The sequence below is a fragment of the Odocoileus virginianus genome, chromosome 5 (genome assembly GCF_023699985.2).
Source record: "Odocoileus virginianus isolate 20LAN1187 ecotype Illinois chromosome 5, Ovbor_1.2, whole genome shotgun sequence".
Classification (NCBI taxonomy): domain Eukaryota; kingdom Metazoa; phylum Chordata; class Mammalia; order Artiodactyla; family Cervidae; genus Odocoileus; species Odocoileus virginianus.
Window position 1 is genome coordinate 59371180 of NC_069678.1, and position 5168 is coordinate 59376347.

Genomic DNA, 5168 nt, shown 5'->3' on the forward strand with positions numbered 1-5168 from the left:
TTCAAAAAGGAACTTGCTAAAGGACAGAATCATTGAGCGCTATAATTACAAAGACCTGTCCTGAAGTCAGATTCAGGTTGGGCCAAACCCATAAATGCAAGGATAGCCCTGAGAGACAGTAGCCCAGCGAACCAAGCCCCACCCCTGTCATCTTCTCTCACTGGCTTGGGACATAAGAATAACTGGCCCACAGAATAAAAGGCTGCTAGAGCCGGAAGAATCTTAGTGACCATTTTTCTTTAGTAAATGAAACGCAGAGAGATCAAGTGACCCCAGTTGCCCAAGCTTCAGGTCAGTTCAGTGGCTTCATCACTGCAAAATGTGGCTTCTCCTTTCCACAATCTCTTCGGTCTCTGCTCCACCGCACCTGGCAGGCAGGAACTTCAACTCCTGTTCAGCGGGAACAGCAGAAAGATAAAGCAAGGATGGTGGTGTAGGATCCACTTTCAGCCTCTAGAGGGAGCCCTGAGCACAGGCTGGGAAGCGCCAGCCTGGCACGAACTCAAGGCCTTGGGGCGCTAGCTGCAGCGTGAGGACCGGCCCTTCCAGGGCTCCATCCAGCAGGCCAACCCCTCCTCAGGCACTCAGAACAATGGGAAAAGCCCAGGATACCGGGTGCAAACACAAGGCTTTCAGCTGTTATTCTATTCACGAGAGGTGTGGACCTACCCGTGGTCCCTTAACCCTATTGAGCCTCAGCTGTCAGGTGGGAAGTCATTTCTGCCTTGTCCGGGATTTAAAGTCTAGGAATTTACCCCAAATAAACAAGAGTCAGGCCCAAAGATTTGTATACAACAGCAAGTCTCACAGTTATTGTCTCATGACCCCTTTATACTCCTAAAAAAATACTGAGGACCCCAAAGAATTATTGGCTTGTATCTATCAATATTTACCACATTAGAGATTAACTCTAAGAAACATCTGAATATATATTTACTTAGAAATAGCATATACATTAGCATAAAGAGCATTTTTGTAACATAACATTTTCTAAGACCAAACATTTTTTTCAAGTCTAATGTCTGGCTTAAAGGAAGAGAGATGAATTCTCCTTTTGCATCGAGTGCATAGCAACCCCACATGTCTTGTAACCTCTGAGAGAGTCCTCTGTGCACCGTGAGAATGAGAGTACAAAATGGTTTTAACCTTGAGGACTCTTTGAAAGGACATGGCAGAAGCCCAGGGGCCACACTTTGAGAACTGCTGGTAGAAAAGACATTTTTCTTAGAGTTATCTATAGCAGGGAGACTCCACTCTCTCTTCCTACTGCCACCAAGCTAGTTCAGACTTGCATTCTATGGGGCATGTGACAGCAAAATTCTCAGAACTGGTGGCCTTATCCCCTACCCTCCTACCACTCCCAAGTGTGGAGGGAATTCTTCATAAAACACTGCATGTTAAGTGCTCCCCGCCCTCAATCCTCTCATGATCCTTGACTGTCTAGTCAGTGCTTATACACCTAAGGGTCAGGCTCCCTGGTCTGCAGCCAAAATCCCCAGCCTTATGTCACACTCCACATGTCTGATATGCCTGATGGTTTTAGCAAAACCAGACTATTAACCCTCTAGCATGGATGTGGCTTCTGTGTCCCACCTCTGTATTTGTTTCTCTGGATTCCCTTCACTTAAAATACTGTCTCTCCCATTTCCTTCCATTCTCCTTTCACTTTTGGACTCATCCCCCCCCAGCTGGAGACCTTCTACCAGCTTCTGAAACACTTGTCTTCTTTTATGCAAAGCAGAGTGTCCTGATGGGGAGCTTTTGATCTGGCAGTTGAGAAGTATAAAAAAAAACTTGCTCTATTAGTTTCCTATTGTCACTGTAAGAAATTACTATAAACTTAGTGTATTAAAATAACACCAATTTATTACCTTATAATTGTGGGGGTGAGAAGATGGAAATGGTCCTTGGAGGCTAAAACCGAGGTGTTCTCAGGGGAGGATCTGTTTCCATGCATTTTCCAGCTTGGGGGTCCCCTCTTCCCTCTTCAAAGCACATCACTCCAACCCCTGCTTCCATCATCACATCTCCCCATCTCCCCACTGTCTCTAGCTTTGTTGCGTCCCTCTTATAAGGACTCTTGTGATTACATTTGACCCACCTAGATAATCAAGGATACTCTCCCCATTTCAAGATCCTTCATTTAATCACACCTGCAAAGTCCCTTGTGGCACGTTAAGTCACATATTCATAGGTTCCAGGGTTTCAGACATGGATATCTTGGTGGGGGGGGGGGCACATTATCCAGTCTAGTATCACAGTTGTTAATACCAGAAGATAAAAGTCAAGATGCAATCTTAATACGTTAACTGTACAAATCTTGGATCAGACATACACCATTACATGAGATAAATTCCATTCACCTCACTGCTTTGAAGATTCAATGAGATAATGTTCATGAAGCCTGATGACAGCTACTCTGAGATTACTCAACCAAATGCCTGTGACTATTAATATTGGCTACTATTTGGCTGTTTACCACCAAGTGACTTAGAATTGTCTTCAAAACACTTGTCATACCTTGTAACTATTCATTTCTTTTGGATCATGCTTCCCAGGTGGCTCAGGGGTAAAGCACCGCCTGCCAATGCAGAAGATGCAGGAGATACAGGTTCAATCCCTGGGTCATGAAGATCCTCTAGAGGAGCAAATGGCAATCCACTCCAGTATTCTTGCCTGGAAAATCCCATGGACAGAGGAGTGTGGCAGGCTACAGTCCATAGGTTCCTAAAGAGTCAGACACGGCTGAGCTACTAAGCACGGCACCTTTTGGATGATTCTATGGTGTGCATAGAATCATTAATTGATTTAATTATGTAAATTAAATTATGTAAATTAATTAATTGATTTAATTATGTAAATATGACCTTAATTATCCTATAAACAAAAGATCCGTTTGTTTAATCTCTTTCACATTGGATCATAAACTCCATGTGAGCAAAGTGTGTTTTACACACCATCAGATTCCCATAATCTCACCCACTAGTGAATACACACATAATTAACAATCAAAAAATGTTTCAATTTACTTCATAAAATATCTCTTCTTGTTCCCCATTGCTTTCAGGATAGAATTCAGGTTCTTTACTTAGCAGGACAAAGAAGTTTCAGTAAGAGCCAGTCCCAGCCTTCTTCAAACCTCACTTCCCACCACTGCGTCACACCATGTACCTTACCTTCCAGCAGGACCAAACATGCCTGTGCTCTCAGACCGCCAAGCCCTTTCTTGGGCAGTGCAGCCTTCTTTGCCTGGAATGGCCTCTCTACACCTTCAGCAATGGGAGCACACCCATACACTACCTGCTCTTATTACCCAGATATGTGCTGCTCACCCTGTCTTAGCCCAATGCTCTACTCTGGACAGCCCCCCCCACCTTCCATGGCCTTTCCATTCTGGACAAGAAGGTCTAACAGATCCTCCTTAGCCCCTTGAACCCACCCTGCCTTGAAGGGCACCGGATTATAGTTACCTGTCCATCTGATGGTTTCTTCCACCCTACCTCAGCAACCTGTAAGACCTTTAAAAGCAGGGACCAGATCTTACCCATTGTTATATCTCCAGAGCCTGGTAGGAGCATGAACAGAGTAGGCACTCAATGTTAGCTGAAGTCCTGCCTTTGTCTCTGCCTTTAGAATGTCAGCTCCCTGGGAAAGGGAGGATTTTATGTATTTTTATATCTTCAGCCTCTGGCGGGAACATGGTGGGCACTCCACCAATGTTTGCTGAGTGGCCACGTCTCCCCCACAGGATGCCCTGCCCACTGACAATAAGCTACAGGTGGCGTGTCAATCACTGTGTGCTAATCACTGCTGCTAGACTTTGGGACCTTTCATGGGAAAGACTGATGCTGAAGCTTCCAGTCCTTTGATCACCCGATGTGAAGAACTGACTCATTGGAAAAGTCCTTGATGCTGGGGAAGATTGAAGGGGTGGCAGAGGGTGAGATGGTTAGCTTCACAAACTCAGTGGACATGAATCTGAGCAAACTCCAGGGGATAGTGGAGGACAGAGGGGCTTGGTGTGCTCTAGTCCAGTGAGTTGTAAAGAAGTGGATACAACTTAGCGACTGAACAACAGCAACACCCCTCGGGAAGGATTAAAGATAGAAACAAAACTCTAGCACTTACAGGAGTATATATTGGTTAAGACCCAACATAATTGTCTATTGATGGCCTCTGCTTCTCAAAATGCTTTTTAATGGATTCTACTAGTTATACTGTTTGTCAAGAAGTATATCTGATAGCAAGAAAGGCTAAAGAATAATTCTAAAATAGCCGCTATCCCTCCCCCGCCACACACTTTCTATCAGCAGTGCTCTATTTCTACTCTCCATAAGCTTGCTCTGCACCTGCCCCCACACCAGGGCTAAGACAAGTCTTTCGACAAACCGCAGACCCACCTGTGTGTCCAGCAGCATCCCTTCCTCCTCTCTTTCGACATTACTGACACTTTCGCAAAGAGCCCAGAGGGCCTCCCTTTCCCAGTCCGCTCCTATCTCACTCGGCCGTCCCCAGACGCGCAGGGTGCCGGCCCTATCTTCTGAAGCAGAGCTCTGGTAGCAGAAGAAAGGGCCGCTGGGGCAGGAAAGAGGTGTGCACAGAACAGTCTCCAATGTGCCCAGACACACTCACTGGAGTGGCAGAGACAGTCTTATTTCCTGTATTGTGGAGAAAAAAATTATCAGTTTCCTATTAGGGAGCACATGGCTGGTTGTGTAACTGCATTCTTTACAACCGTTTACCTAATTGATTTCTTTGCAACTATCCTGTTTATCAGCAGATATATTAAAAATGACTGTGAAGTTGAGGGAATAAGAGATAAAGAAGGAAATTCACCTTTGAAAAGAGGCTACTATGTACCAGGCAAGGACTGTGCTGGGCATCTTTATATGTGTTACAATAACTCTTGAATCCTCACCAAAACCGGCACACAAACAAAAAGGCCCTGTGCTACTAGATATTTGTCATCCACATCTCCCGGGGCCTCAGAAAGTTTTAAGTGGTCATACAGCTGATAAGCAGTGTTACCATGGTTTGAATGCAATTTCCACAAAACCCATGCTTCTTACACTACACAAAGTTTTTCTGTTATGGAGCAGCTACTATGGAGCAGTGCAAAGCAGGCACTTTGCAAATGATTTTCCGTGAATCTCCCCCATGACATTATG

The 5168-nt window shown here is 45.0% G+C and overlaps 1 long non-coding RNA gene across 2 annotated transcripts; it reads right to left on the reverse strand.

The window, feature by feature from the left end:
* Positions 1 to 222: 222 nt before the first annotated feature.
* LOC139035215 (uncharacterized) lies at positions 223 to 4602 on the reverse strand. 2 transcript variants are annotated; one of them, XR_011487830.1, is made up of 2 exons: positions 4401 to 4602; positions 223 to 390 (listed from the first exon to the last, which is right to left on the reverse strand). It is a non-coding gene; the product is annotated as an uncharacterized lncRNA (long non-coding RNA). The 2 variants fall into 2 exon arrangements; XR_011487831.1 differs by lacking the exon at positions 4401 to 4602 and adding an exon at positions 2521 to 2770.
* Positions 4603 to 5168: the final 566 nt, after the last annotated feature.